Genomic DNA, 16,337 nt, shown 5'->3' on the forward strand with positions numbered 1-16,337 from the left:
ACGCCATTTTCTTGCACGAATACACGCGAAAGTGCGGAGCCCAAACGTGCCTGAAAACTTCATCCCCCTCCCCATTTCCTGTTGACACCAAGTTTGTTACTCAAACAGACCGTGCCTCATTTCTTCTACTAGTTACGTGGTGCGGCAGACTCCGCTTATATCCTCCTATCGTCAACTAGAATACGGCAAAATCTCGATTTAATGAAACCCGATTTTAAGAAAGCACTGATTTAACGAAGTGATTTCGATTCTCCGCCCCATCACAGATTCATAAAGCTCAAAGCGTGAAACCTCGAATCACTGAAGTGGAACACAACAACCGCCCGATGTAAGTTTCTTTCATCCTTTGTTTTTTTTTTCTTCCTCTCTTTGCTTTTTCTTTTCTTTTTTTTCCTTCCTTGTGGTGGACGGGTGACCGAGAAAATGTATTTGTATGCCGTGTTTCAGTTTAGGCGACCTGTTAGAAAAGACGCGCTCAACGCGGGCCCACAGCGTACGATAATATAATAACCAACGTTATTCGCATGATTGTTTCAATGTAACGAAGTCCTCGATTTAACGAAATGATTATCGGGTCTAATCATCTCCGTTAAACTGTGGCATGACTGCGCCGATCACATTTGCGCTCTGCTCTGTAAACAATTTTGCAGCCTCCAGGTCCCTTATCGCGTCGCACGTGTTGATCACATACGACCTCGCCATTTTCACCAACCGCAATCAAAGCTTAACAGCGTCGTTATTTATACATATGTGCGCCTCAAGCCTCGTGACCACGTGGGACAAAAACATCGCAACATTCCTGACGTCGGAGATAGGGTGTCCTAATAGGCCGAGGTCACCATGCACTTTCACAGCGCACGCATATATATATATATATATATATATATATATATATATATATATATATATATATATATATATATATATATATATATATATATATATATATATATATATATATGTGTGTGTGTGTGTGTGTGTGTGTGTGTGTGTGTGTGTGTGTGTGTGTGTGTGTGTGTGTGTGTGTGTGTGTGTGTGTGTGTGTGCCCTCAGTATACGTATACGCCGGCCGAGGAGCTTCAGTGAAACCCCACTCCGCTGGTTCGGACGCGAAATAAAACAATGGGCTGCCGCTGCGTGGGGGGCGCACGCATCAACCGAACGCCGGAGGCGACCAGACGTGGCGCAGGAGGAACAGGATGCCGATGCCAAGCGACGACGTCGACAAAACCCAACAGTTCAAAAGCGCAAAGCGGTCGCACACATCGTGCCCGTGCCGTGAGCATGCCGCACACTATACGGGAACGCGAGGTCGACAGAAAGGCGACAATGCCGACAAGAAAGACCCTGTAGTTCTAACCTATACTGCTCGCGGTCGTCTAGTTCTCTACGTTCGTGTGTCTACACGTATACCACACCACGCGTGCTTATACTTAGTCGGCTTGTGTTTAGTGCAATTAATTCTGTCGCTATACAGCTAGGGGTCTCACACTACGTGTAATATTTCAACGTGTTGCCATCGCATTCACGTCGCTTGGCCTACATGGTGAAACTGATTTCTTAAATAAATAATTCAGTAAAGTTGTCCAGTGGTCGGATTCGAACAGAGAGCCTCTGGCACAGAAGCCCTAAGCGGTAACCATTTCAATACTGACGCTTTTTATTTTTTTGCACAACGGCGTGCCTCAAGAACACGTCGTAGTTTTGGCATGTAAAACGAAGGGAATTGTTTAAAATTAATTAACACGTCATCATACGCCAAAATATGGGTCGATACCGAAAATGGTGCCGTCTGACGCTCCTCCTGCTTCTGTCCCCCGGGGGGGGTGGGGGGGTGAATGCGCCCCTGTCTCACCTCAGACTCGCTCAGGGAGAGTTTCTCTTTCATCGACTTAAGGTTGAATAACCTTCCAATTTTTTTGTCTGTTCTCGCCTATCCGGCATTTCGCGATACCTGCTGCGCAGGAGAAAGAAGGAGAGGATTTGAAGGGAAGGGGTAGTTCTCGGCTTTTTCTTCTTTTTCTTTTTTTTAGGGGGGGGGGTCGGTATTGTCCGGTCCCTACTGGACGGGGTGTTAGCGAGTAGGGTGTCTACACTCGTGCGCATGGGTGCCATGACTCTATTCCTGTATTCTGTGCGTTGCCATGACTGCTGTATTCCGAGTATACCCGGGCTCAAGGAAACCTGGAGGGGAAAGGCTGAGGTTTTCGAGCGAGCTTAAAAGGAGGTTGAGGGTGCCTTTCTTCAATTTCGCTCTTCCTCAGTAGCGTAGCCAGTGGAGGTGGAGTGGCGGGGGTTGTCACACCGGGCACCGTCCCTACCCCCCCTCTCCGTAAAAATTTCTGCGTAAGCATGCACAACACCACTTAAATTATGTGGTATTGGCATGCAGCCTGCTTCTCTCCTGCACCCCCCTCCCCACTTTACACCCAATTTGTCACTGTCACTCTCCACGTCTCCGGTGAAGTTCGTTTCCCCCACCTCCCCCGTTGCCCCCGCACCCGTGAAAAAAAAAAAGGAATTCTGGCTATGACACTGTTCCTACTGCACTCCACACCCTGTTTGTCACGGTTTAGTGACAAACATGTTTATTCGTCGCGGTTGTCCTTCATCCTGCTAACGACAACTCCCGGCACCCGCGGTGGCGTAGTGCAACTAGTGGTGTGGTGGCACCGTTGACCTCCTGCGATGGGCTGCAGAATCCAAACCACCAGGAAGAAGATGCGAACGGCTCTTTATTCACGTTTGCAGGCTGCTTCGACCTTGAGTGCTGACTTCGGCTTGAACATCATGATGACGTCTGGATGCCGGGTCAGCCCATAGTGACGTAACGTACCCACCTGTAATAACAGCAAAGAGGCACAGGTCGATCGGTTGGGATCGCCACCTGCAGCGCGCTATTTCTTCATGTCTGGGATGTTTATTCAACAGCTGAAATGAAACAGCCATGCAGTTGCGTATGCGCAGCACATCTTCCTGGGCATTTGTTTGAGAGGCGTCAATCGACAGCATCAGGGCTGCGCAAAGATACTATGCAATTGTATCATGACACGACAGAAGATACTCGGGCAACAACTATATGAGTATACTAACAAGTATACTTTCCATTTGTATCTTAAGATACTCCGATAGATTCGCAAATTTCTTACTATATATATATATATATATATATATATATATATATATATATATATATATATATATATATATATATATATATATATATATATATATATATATATATATATATATGTTGTAGCAGCAAACACGTGTGCACAAAAATATTTGCTTGGAAATGTCTTAACTCTGCCCAACCTTGTTTCATTTCAACGAAATGTCTTGGTATCTAAAAATTTTGTCTCTCGTGCTAAAAGTATAGTATTTTCATTCCGAAACAATTTACTGGGGTTGCTTTAGCTGCTTAATATGAGAGCTCTTTATACGCGCGCTGCGCTGCCAGCGGTTCCTGCTTTTCTAACTTATGGGGGTCGCTGCTCTGCTTGCCGTCCAGCTAGCAGGTCGTCATCTAATTACAAGAAAGTCAACAAGAAGCCTCTGCACGATGGCGAAAATACCGCTGTGGAGTTTAACCTTCTCCACAAACATGTTACCGTTTACACAATACCGGATCGCCGGACAGCTGTACAGCAGCAACAACGATGGTACAGCAAAAAAAAATGAATTTGGCGCATCGAGTATACAGAGAGCAGATAAAGCTCTAATCACCTTTCATAGTCTACTTACCTGCTGGCGTAAAGCGTTCGTTAGCGACGTATTCATTGACGTGCAATCGTTTTACTATTTTTCTTCTACAAAAAAAAAAAAAAAACTTGCGCAGCCCAAAATACGTTTCACACGTATACTGTAGTGACACAAAGCGTCGCAGGATGCCTCCGTTATTCACAACACTGCCACTTGTAGCCCCGATTACCCGGTAAGTTGTAACAGTGAGAAAGTTAAGGGTGGGCTAAAAGAAAGTAAAATACACCTAAGTAAAATATAAAGGCGCTTCCGTATAACAGAACTACAGTTAATACATAGACACACGATGCAGGCGAAACCACTAGTAAATATCTCATTTAAGCATGAAGTATCGTCAAGTTAACGTCAAGTTAAGTTAAGGTACCTGTTAAGGTCAGACAATAGAAAATTCAGTGCCTGAGCAAAATAGCTTATAACGGCGCGTATGGGCGCTCTTGAGAAAAACGGAGTACTTGACCCCCCCCCCCCATTATAAAGTTACTACAAAAAAAAAAAATGTCGCAGCGATTTTTTTTTTTTTTAGTTCAGCCAACGTTTATTGTGACGCGCGGTGATGTTGCGATAGCAGTATCTTGTATCTTAAGATACATGATAAATTCTTTTGTGTATCGGAAATACAGATACTGATACACGTCTTGCTAGACGTGTCGTGATAAAGATACAAGATACCCAAAGACTATCTAAGATAGTATCTAAATGCATGCATCTTCGACACTGCCAGAGTCCTTCCATGTTTCTGACACTGCCCAACACTGGACGGCATGCACGAATACGAATGTACAATTCTGTTGCCAGATGGCGCCGCAGTTGCTCAGATGAAAAGCTCACGGTGTACAGCTAACATGCCGTTTTCTATTGGGTGTGCGTGCAAGAATGTAAATAACTAAATAAATAAATAAATAAATAAATAAATGCAACATTACTTAAACCCGTTCTCATTTTTATCCCCATAACCCGCCATGTTAACAATCAGGATCGGGGTGGTAGAACGTATAACTCGAACTTTGCGGAGAAATGTATTGGCGTTCCAGTTACTTCTGTGCTTGAATGCATAAAACGACGTTTGGTATGAAATAAACTGGAACGTCAATGCATATTTTCCCGCAAAGTTCGGGGATTAATATCTCAAAACTGGAGTCATCCTGAGAATTCTTTCCAAGTGGATCCGCCTTGCGAACTCCACGGCTAGAATTTGTGAACTGCAATATGGGTCATAAGATAATTAGTTAAAAACTAAATTAGTAATTTTTGTTAATTAGTCGATCATGCATATAATTTTATTTTGTGTGTGCGTGTGCAAGTATAGTGTCCGCCGCTTCGAGTATAGACCACCTCATGAACTCGAATTGGGCTATCTGCCAGAGGCAACCTTCGAGAATTTTTGAAAGTGCTCGCCCAAACACCCTGTAGACGAAATAGTAAGAAAACTGAGGACGAAATACTAGAAGTGTACCGCAGGCCTCGCTGGATCACGTGAAGTTTGTTGTCTGGGACACGTGCCATGGCGAGGTGAAAGAGCCAGGGTCAATCTCGGGCGCCGGAGCTTTGTTCCGGAGACCCATCAGTGGACGACATGCACAAAAAATAAAGGAAATGCATTAGCATATATATATATATATATATATATATATATATATATATATATATATATATATATATATATATATATATATATATACGCACTCCGCACTCCCTGATGTCGGGGTACTATACCCTCCTCGATCGCGTTAAGCTTGATAAGGAAGATCGTCGCGCGCTGTTTTTTACGAGCTCGCGGATTAAAAGGTGGCTACATATTATACACACGGCGTCCCAGCTAACTTTAGCCAGAGCTTTAAGATATGCGAATGCCGCGTAGCTGGACATAACCAAGGTAATGTTGCTTTGTCATCACTTGCACAGATACTCAAATGATTACTTTTTCCATTCCGCCTAATTAGATAATTAATCTTAATGAATTCATGAACTACGCAAATATTACAGTTAGATGAAAAGTGTCAATGAGAAAACTGTAGAGCGACACGAAAAAGTCCAGATACATCTTTCTCTTGCTCAATACGTGCTACATAAAAGTATTTTTCCGGGGCGTGAAAGAAGCCCGCGAAAGCTGCCCTCACTTTTTGCGGTGTCTGTGTTCGGAGAGGGGGGGGGAGGGGGGCAAAATATGCCATTTGGGAACATAGGGAGAATATTAAGCGCAATGCGCTGCAAAACTTCCACTTTATTGCTTTAAATGCAAGTACCGCAAATAATTGCCAATCCCTCGTTTTCCCACGTGTTCTCGTGCGTCTTACGAGATTCGTAGTTTGTTTCTTCGGTTTGCTAAACAAGGTATCTTGTTTACATCTGGGGGAAATTAGGGGCATGCATGGTATGGTCACTGTGTAGGCAATATTCCAAATGGGTGGGTTAAATGCGCATTTTTCAGTAGAATACGCATATGCAAGTGGTCCGTAGCGTTCTTAGTCTGTTTTACGAGCGGTGTAAAAATTAAACGGCTGCGCTGGCATATTTACAACTACAATCGAGGTAAAATTTCGCGAACATAGGGGGAACAGAACACAAAAGTTGAAATGCCATGGTAAATGCGTGTTGATCAAATACAGCCTTAAATAAATTGTAAGCAAGTATTCGAAGGTATCACGTTTGCTTTTACACGTATTAGCTAGGTTTCCCAATGTCCCAAGAGAACTTTGCGTTTCAGATATTTTGTACCTTGAAGGAAAAGGCACCATTTTAAGTGCTATGTGTCGCGTAGTTTTAACATTTCTGGCTTATTTAGAAGCATCAGGAATAATTATTGAACCCTCTTTCTTTTTTTTTTTCCGTGCGTGATGTATTAGGTTCAGCTGATGTCCTCACTGAACTAAGGAAGGTAGCTTCTTTATTTCATGGTGTCTGTAAGAACAAGGTAATGGATGATGCGTAGGTAAAGTTTAAGAGAGATAAGTAATTGGGGCTTTAGGCAGTAAATTACATATGCAAGCCCTCTAGTGTTATATGAGCGTGTCTAACGAGCGGGGCAGAATATAGCCCACTCTCCTCGCAGATCTAAAGAAGCCGCCACGACCAAATTTTGCGAAAATTGGCTGTACGCTATGGAAACTCTGTCCGAAGTTAGGTGCAGTTGCACCAAACACAGGCTTCGTAAAAAAAATTCAGTGTTAGAGCGTATGATATGGCCGCTATCAGCTATGCTTCCCAGTTTCCCGACATAGCTGTAGATTACACAAGGTTCATATTTCGTGGAAAGTGTATAGGGGAGCTATGGTAAGTGCAATATGCGACAAAATTTTTACGTTCCTGGTACAGTTAGAAGCGTTGCAACTAATGACAGAGCAGTCCCCGCCCTGCTTTTTTCTTGCGTCATAAAACGTTCATAGATGGTTTCGGCCATGTCCTCAGTGAACTAAACAAGATACTTTGTTTATATTTGGCGAAAATAAAGGGCGCGTTATAGACAGTATATGTAGGTAAACTTCAAAGCCAGGGCAATAATTATGAAATTTGCAGTAAGTTACGCATGCAAGCGATCCGGCACTTTATGAATGCGTTTTTCGAACAAAGCAGAATTCATCCCGCTTCCCTCGGAGAACTGTGAACTCAACCAGTATCAAATATAACGGAAATTGACGGGGGGAGGAAGGGGGGGGGAGAGGAGCACACCCTGATAAATGTTATGTCGAATGTTATGTGTGCTGACGAATTAATGCTTTCTTTTTTTATTCCCAACAATAAATGCTACAAAGTGTCACATGCGGGCAAGGTTTCAAATGTAATAGTCATATATATTGGCAACATCTTAAAAGTACGGGATATAATTACAGGAAACTGAGACGTTTATTGCAGCTGTTCGAAAGAAACAGCTTCGCTTTAAATGAGGTTGTAATGCTCCAAGGTCGCATACATCTGCTGTCTTTTCTTCTTGTGAGTATTGCAAGTCATTTAAGTTGATATACTTCGTTGCGTATAACCTCGAGAATACTATTACCTAAACTAGCGATATACTGTGAACTTTTACACCAAATTCAATTATTTGTTTAATTAATTATTGAAATAGTTTGTAGCAAATGTGAATTTTTTATTTGCGCTGTACTACTGCGACTGGGCGCGATCAGGGACTTCTCTCGGGCACGCATTGCCTTTTGTCTCTGTATCACCTTGAGATTTATAGGTGTAAGAAATAAATGCAAATTCAAATAATTTTGCGGGACCCCACGGTTCACCAGGTGTGGTTGATAAGTACGTCTATGTCTGCTAAATATAACTGATCGACAGCCGCATTTTATATATGGGGGCGAGGACTTACGGAGTCGCCATCTGTCGGAAGCGTCTCCCTTGCGTAGTATGAAGGATCACGCGGCGCGCTCATCCGGCGCGGTTTGGCTTACGGCGCTCAGTAAGAACACCACGCGGCAGCCCTCCTGGACATTTCTGTAAGTACTCTCAAAACGCTGGAAGTTTCTTACTGTAGAAATAATAATCTTGGGCAAACTGAAAGCACAGAATCGTTTACAGATTTTGTCTGTTTACCGAATACGTACAGTGAACGCCACTGCGCGCGATCACCGCGATGGAGTCTCCCGAACCGGCTTCTTGCGTGAAAGGTAGGCAAACGCTGAGAGTAAACTATGTGAAATATGTGCTTATAGTGGGCTGTCTGTATAACCAAATGGGGCACAACAGAATGGAGCCTAACGCAGCGATCGCACGGGTTCGCAGCGACCGACTGGGCGTCTGCATGCAAGCATGTCGCGCACAATGTTTCGCTTTCGCTGCGAGCGCGTTGTCGCACCGTGCCGTGAGCTTTAGGTCGCAGCATATGAACATTTGACAGCACACTAGCAACCATTGTTGCGTGGACGCTATCAGAACTGTTCAAAAATAATTTCGTTGTAGAGACTTCGACGCCTATATATACACGGCGACTGTGATGTGCTGTCGCGACGATTCAATTTTTTTTTCTAAATTCTTAGACATTTCAATATAATTTCTCAAGTTGCGTCGCACTGTATCTTTATCGGTCTTCTCAGCGTGCGATTTCCCTCTACTCCATTTTCGTAATCCAGTGCATTAATTCATAACACAAACATGACCATATGCCCTGCCTTTTTTATTACGCTTCTTACCTCTCCATTGCCATTACAGTGAACTTGCGAGAATCTAGTATCAACAAGATCATAGACCTATTAAAGCGTCATAACATTAGCCAGGCAGCGGGCGCGGGCGAGCGTCTCAGTGCGCGTTTTCTGCTACTCTCCGAACATCGCGCAGTCCCGGCGCCGTAGCAGAAATCTTCCTCGCGTCTGTGCTTGCTGCATACCCGAGTTGTAGCCGATGGCTGTTTGCCGGTTCTAAGTTTTGCGAGCCAAGCTTCACGCAGCTTCTTGTCCTGCGGCTATGTGTGAATAAGGCTGACACCGGGCTCCGTTGCGTACGTCCGGCACTGCGTCACCGAGCAGTAGCCTACCATGCTGCACGCCTCCAAAGGTAGCCACTACCTATTATAGTACCTTCAAATGTTGTCAAGCAGACAGCCAAGGCGGTAAAGCCTCACCACTTAATCAGAACCGCGGCGAATGTGGGACTTTAAACTTTCGTTTTCAGCTCGCTTCGGTGCTTCGGAAGCAGCCGACGAGGCCGCTGTGTCCACGTGATCCCTCATGCCACGTCACGCCGACGGTGGCGCCAGGTTTTCTAGTGGCGGAGCTCGCCCCCAATATACTACCCCACCGCGTTTATACATGCATCCTGCCAAGCGGGTTGGGAGACTCAATTAACCCACCCCTCGTTTGGCCGGGTGGGTTGATTCGTGGGCCGGGTGGGCTCACCTCGACGCTCACTCGACTCGACCCGCTAGCGTTTGCATCGAACCCGACGACCGCATTTCGGCACGACAAGGCGATTTGACCCGACCTCGTTGGGAAATAGAAGGAAAATATAAGGAAGTTAACCATGATCGCGCGCCCGCATTCAAGAGATGCGAGAACGACGTAACAGCAGGAATGGCAGAGGAAACGTGGGCATCAAAAGTTTGCGTATACCGCCTGATACGATCGAGCAGCATTTTCCCTGATCCTGCCGCGGTCTGTGTCTCGGCGTACCCGGCTGTATACGATGTGTAGACTACTTCCCACTTATCTGCAGTCAACAACAAGTTGTTCGTAAACTTCTGACGCCAACTGAGAACGTTCTTGTGTCTCTTACCGTGCCCGTTTTTCGCGCTACTGTTATGACGCTACGACATTTATGCGCACGTTGCTGAACCTTGACCGCAGAAGCGAATGCGTTTTTTTGCTACAGCTATTACGTAACTCTGCATATTGGCCTAAACTTCGATTTCGAAGATTGCGAATCCGAGATGATAACCGAGGATGACTGCAGGCCTGTCGAAATCGTCATCAACGCGACGCCGTTACCGCGCCATGCAAGGTGCTCCGGCGATAATTAGGTGCCCCGAATGCACCTACCTATTCGGGAGATTTATCAGGGACTGAATTAAGTAAGCTTACGTTGACTTATAGCCGCCGTCGGCCGGCTTTTGTTCGAGCACTCGTCTGTCGTCGCCGCTGTGTTGGCTCGACGGTGTGTGTACACTCCCACGTCGCTCACGCTCCATGCCATATAACGAGTTCTTCATCGCGATTTGAAAATAACGCCGCATATAGGAACGGGCGAATATTTATAATTTATTCATTGAATGCCGGTGCACGTGGCGTCCCCTTATATGTGCGAAAGTGGAGCGCATTACTTCAAACTATTCGAGGGACCTTGTTCGAAGTGTTGTTAATTGTGTACAGGACGTTATCGGCCCGACAAGGCCGACTAGACGGGTCCTTATCGGGTCCGCGTGTAAACGTCGCTACTGACTCCATTCTTCTCTCTCTTTTTTTTTTCTTCCCCAAGTGTATATATGGTAGCTAAACCGGGCCAAATACATCCTAGACACGTTGTCAGACAACTTGCTCGACACGGTAATTTCAGTCGGTACGTGTCAAATGTTTACCAGCAACTCGTTGTTGTTGACTGCAGATAAGTGTGAAGGTATAGTCAATGCATTGTACGTATACAGCCGGCTGTACCGATACTCAGACAGCGCCGGGAGCATGCTCGCATACCGTGATCACGCGGTATATACCCAAGCTGTTGACGCCCACTGTTAATTACTGGCACGTTCCTGTTGTTATACGCGTCATTCTTGCGTCTCTCGGGGTTTCGCGCTGTTGTTAAAAGACGCTTGGCGCTGTTGACCGTGTATGTGACACTTCGTACGAGAACTTCGTCTATAAGAATAGGCAGGCACGCAGCAGGCCGCGGTACACGTGGCCGAGCGGGGACCATTCCGAGAGGCGACGATACGTCAAGGATCGAAAGTGCGCGCGCGGGCGGTGACAGCCCGCGCTGATCGGGGAATGGATGGGCCCCCGCATTCCCGGGCGCTGAATTAATGCGCGTCGTATACATGAGTCGCGGACCCACGAACAATAGAACGGCAAAGTCGCGGGAGAGTATACGAAACGGCGGGCAGGGCGAGATAGATAGATAGATAGGTAGATAGATAGATAGATAGATAGATAGATAGATAGATAGATAGGTAGATAGATAGATAGATAGATAAATAGATAGATAGATAGATAGATAGATAGATAGATAGATAGATAGATAGATAGATAGATAGATAGATAGATAGATAGATAGATAGATAGATAGGAAGCCCTTAATTCGCGGAATCCTTTTGACTGCAGCCACGTGCAACATGGAGGCGTTTCCTTCAATAGTATACACTGAGCAATTATAGCGCGCGCCTCGTTCGTAATGGATTTGGATATGGGAATATACGATTTAACGTGCGCGGCTGCTCGCGCATGCATCTTCGTGGTGTGTGATCGGTTCCGGCGCCTTAAATATATTTCGGTGCGAGGGACGCCCTTTTTGTTGTTGTTGTTGAGGGGTCTGTACGTACAGTTGATCCAGCTGTTATGCTATATAGAGGCCTGCACAATCCTCGTAGCAGAATCGAAAGGAGGTCTTCGCGTCGACGTTATCGCGAAGCGGTCGGTCAAATCGTATTTGGGCCCTGCGGCTACGTAAAGCTGCAATATCTCGTAACGCGCGCGATGCCACAAAGAGGAGGTTTTGCCTTCTGCCCACATCGTTTGTGCGCCCCTGTTTAACGCGCTTAACTCAGTGTAGCTCGCGCTTTATAATGGCAGCCACGCGAACTCTCAAGCACACCGCATCTCACAAACGCAACAGTACAGAACGCAGCACACACACACACACACACACACACACACACACACACACACACACACACACACACACACACACACACACACATATATATATATATATATATATATATATATATATATATATATATATATATATATATATATATATATATATATATATATATATATATATATATATATATATATATATATATGGGCCCGCACAATAACTAACGCGGCCGTGACGCGACAGTCCTAATTGTGTCTGTACACGCGCGCGTTCCTCGTGTTCTCATCGCGTCCTACCGTTTTGACCAAGTCAATAGTCAATTTAAACTAAATAGGTCTCTCAGAAGCAGACCATTATGGCATCTTATTGGTCTTACACCACACTTCCGCGTGCGCATGAGTGTGCGTTTCCGTCTTTGAGAAGCATCAGCGTGTTGACGCGACGAACGTATATAGATATATACATATAACCAGACACGCCTCGTAACCCCAGGGGCGTTTCCGGATACAATATAAGGGTCAGCTTCGCGGCTTGCTATACACTTCCACACAATCCTTCGTCCTTTCCCGGCGTTGTCTCCTTTTCAACGGGAAAATATCGGGGCCGTCTTCGTTTCCTCCCACGCGTACAACTAGAGGCACACACACACACACACATCAGGGCCTGCCCTCGGCGCCAGTATAAGGGCAGTGCGTGGCCTCAGCGCGCGGGCTCGACAGATTCGGTCGGCACCGCAGCGTCCAGCGGCGCGGCGAGCATCGAGAAACTAACAAGAAACAAGCCGAGAGCGAAGAAGACACCGCGGAACCGGTTCTCGGCCGGGCGCCCATGTGCGCGGCGCAGCAACGCTGCAACGGGATCGACGCCGAAGCCGCTGTTTCTGCTGCTGCTGCTTCAAAGCGGGGCGGCGGCTGGCTCTCTGGGCGCCAAATGGGCCAACGGTAGGCGGGATGCGCCGGCGAGCGGCTTCTCTCGCGCGACGTCGCTGATTTATTTGCGCCATCTTTTTTTTTTTCGCGACCTCGACACAACGCGCGCGCACAGTTCGTATTGGTGTACCTTTTTTTGTCGTGAACTGTGCTTGTTGCGTGTCGCTAGTTCGGAAAGCGACGAACCCGGTGCCGCGTAGCCTACGGCGCGGTGCTGTTGATATCGAGGTCGCGGGTTAGAACCCGAACGCGGCGGCCACATATCGATGAGGGCGAACTGGAAAAAAAAAAAAGAAATTTTCTCGTGTGCTTAGATTTATGTGCTCGTTAAAGGACCCCAGCTGGCCAAAGTAGTCCGGAGTACCCTGCTATACGGCGTGCCTCGCAAATCAGATCGTGATCTCAGCACGTAAAACTTCGACATGCAGTTTTTTAAAGCAACAACGACTGGTTTCCCGGACTGTTTATATAGTAGATTCGACGTGGACGTTCGCGTGCGGGCGCACCTATAATGCCTTTCTCCACCCCCTTGCACCAGCACAGGGTAGCAAACTGGACGTACGAGTGGTTGGTTGACCTCCCTTATCTTTCCCTTTCTTCTCTCTCTCTCTCTCTGTTTCGCTGGATGTTGTCGTGAAATCGCGCTTCCTGCATGATCGATGCAGGCTTACACGAACAATATGACATTCGCGCACGTGTGTTAACACAGTGCGAATGACTATATATATATATATATATATATATATATATATATATATATATATATGTGTGTGTGTGTTTGCGGGCTGCGGAATCTGATGAAACGTTGAATTATCGAGCAGTTTGCGACCGTATCCAGTATATAAAACCGTGCAGCAATGATATGCTGCTCGCATATACTATGATGCGGGCTTGAGACAAAGTACCAGGCTGCATGTCTCAGCGGTCAGTTGACGATGAGACAGAACGCGTCGCCGACACCAAAGGTACAAAAGGGCTACGAGCTCTCGACTTCTGTGGGAGTCGAACCCACGACATTTCGTGTTAACGAAGGCGAAATTAATATAGATAGAGTTTGATTTAGGCACTCGAACCCACGACGTTTGGAATTAAGAGGGATGATTAAGTGAAGTACACTCTGCGAATTAAGGGGGGCAACTAAGCTAATTAAGTGGATGAGTAAGCTAATTAAGAGGTATGACTACGCAAAAATAGACTAAAAGGGGATGCGTACGTCACGTATCCGTCTTTAATAAATCGGCACTTGGGCTTTTCGCCTTCAAGTCGTCTTAGGGATAACATAAGAGACCCTGTAAATTTTCAGCGTTCTCTTCTTCCCCCGCACCCCCCCCCCTTTTTTTTTTTCTGATCATGCGGTTTGTAAACTTTTGACACCGACTTCACGTTGCGCACGTGCATGTGGGATGCCTCTTCAGTTAGTCTTATGTTGTTACTTTCTTGGTTCATTTTTTTATGTTTTTGTCGGTTTAGGTTTACGATTTTTGCGTGTATGTACGACTCATCATGTTTCCTTTAAACATTTGTTTTTCCAAAAGGAATGGGTGGGAAGGGGAGCCTTTCGCCAATGGAAACTATTCGCAATAAAGACACGTACACTCGTACTCTGCGGAGAATAGTTTGCGAGGTTCCTAAGAACAAGGGACACTGCTCTAAAAACAGGTTATTACTTTTTTTTTTTTACATCATATATACTATAAATACCTTTTTTTTCAGTTCATCATTATTCATTGCTTACGTGAGTGACGGATTCAGCGCCTACGTAAGCGAACTCCTTAAAGAGTGAACGGATAGGTGCTGTCTCATGTTGTCCCAACAGAAACCCCTTGTTGATGACCCCCGGCCGCTCTGCCCTCGTCCCCCCCCCCCGTCCCACCCCCCAAAAAAAATATATTCTTCGACGACACCAGGCGTGCCTTAATCACGCGGCATGTCTGTTTTCCTTTTCTCTACCCGCAATGCTCTCAGGTGGAGTAAATTTATCTCTGCGGGGACTCCGGGTTGATGCGGCCACATGCGGTGATCACTTGGAACTGGTGTTCACTAACCGAACACCACCTACTACGAACCGATCGGCTCCTGCGTTTGCAGCGGACGCCCATCATATCTGCTTTGGACAAGGACTGTACACCCGTGAAAAGGAACACTGTGCCGGTCTGACTTATATGGGTGACGTCTAACGGACGGGGTCCCCATACGTTCACATAATCATACGGGACATGCGCCCCATGTGAAATATGGAAACACACGGGCTTTTATGTGGGACGTTATTGGATGTGCGTTTTTTTTCTTTTTTTCGATGGTGTTTTACTGAACCACGACGACCATGCAAAGTGCGAATAAATACTTTGAAATCGTTGACGTCGTGTTCTGGTGCACACGCGCTGAGGTTTTGACGCGAAATGGGGGAAAAAAGAAATAAAGAAAGAAAAAGATGAAACTGTCTCCTTTCATTCTCCCCTCTAATAACCCACCTCTCACCGCCAAATTAATGAAAACAGAGTTTCGCTAGAGCACTTTATCAGTCCAAATATGTTTATTGCTTACCTCGAATGTCCCTTTAAGGCGAATAGCCCCAGGTATCGATACAACTAAATTACATCGTAGAGCGACAGCCCACGCATGGGGGCAGCAGTGCTTGAAACATCGCCATGTCACGCAAGCCCGATAAAAGTACAGTTATCAAGCTTATATTTACGATTGATAGGGTTTAATGTCTCAAAGCTGCACAGGGACTACATTATACGACACAGCGAGAGGTTACGGATTACAGAACCACCAAGATTGACGGCAGCCTAACGTATCGACGGAGCACTTGCTTTGACTTGTCTGATTTCCAAGCACTTTGCTGCGTGCACAGAGAGTGTCCCCTCTATCCCGCTTTCCTCTTTCTCTTCCCCCTTTCCCTTTCCCCAGTGTGGGGTAGCAAACCAAACGCTCGTCTGGTTGACCTTCATGCCTTCCCTCTCTTTGCTATCTCTCTACGTATTACACTATATTCAAACTACACTGTACCTCTGCAATCGAATAATTGTGGTATATGCATACGCGTAACCTGGACGAGGGGTTTATGCCCCGTTTTCGTATCTTTCATAAACGCCAGTCCTTTAAACATAATAGTATTTCCTCCGTATATAGCATAAGTAAATATAGACACTTCCACAAACGGAAGGTAAGTCAATTACATTCTTCATTTCTAAATTTAATTTTGTGTGGAATATATGTTCTTCGTTAAACTGCTATGTTCAACGTAACGGGTTAAATTATTCTTTTTCTGATTTCCTGTGCGCCGTTACTTCAATCATGTAACACATCGCTTAGCGCATGGCTCTTGATTATATTAATATATGCAGAATTAATGTTTAGTTGCAACGTTTCACGTAATCCTGTTCATGCTTCTTCTGT

General features: G+C 45.7%; 1 long non-coding RNA gene across 1 annotated transcript in view; it reads right to left on the bottom strand.

The window, feature by feature from the left end:
* Window positions 1–2,531: 2,531 nt before the first annotated feature.
* LOC142581951 (uncharacterized) overlaps window positions 2,532–16,337 on the bottom strand; it is a 77,050-nt gene continuing 63,244 nt past the window's right edge. The window contains exons 2-3 of the long non-coding RNA XR_012828330.1: window positions 5,216–5,305; window positions 2,532–2,840 (exon numbers count right to left, since the gene is read on the bottom strand). This is a non-coding gene — a long non-coding RNA (uncharacterized LOC142581951). The remainder of the gene's footprint in view (window positions 2,841–5,215; window positions 5,306–16,337) is intronic.

The sequence above is a fragment of the Dermacentor variabilis genome, chromosome 5, assembly GCF_050947875.1.
Source record: "Dermacentor variabilis isolate Ectoservices chromosome 5, ASM5094787v1, whole genome shotgun sequence".
NCBI classification, from domain to species: Eukaryota; Metazoa; Arthropoda; class Arachnida; order Ixodida; family Ixodidae; genus Dermacentor; species Dermacentor variabilis.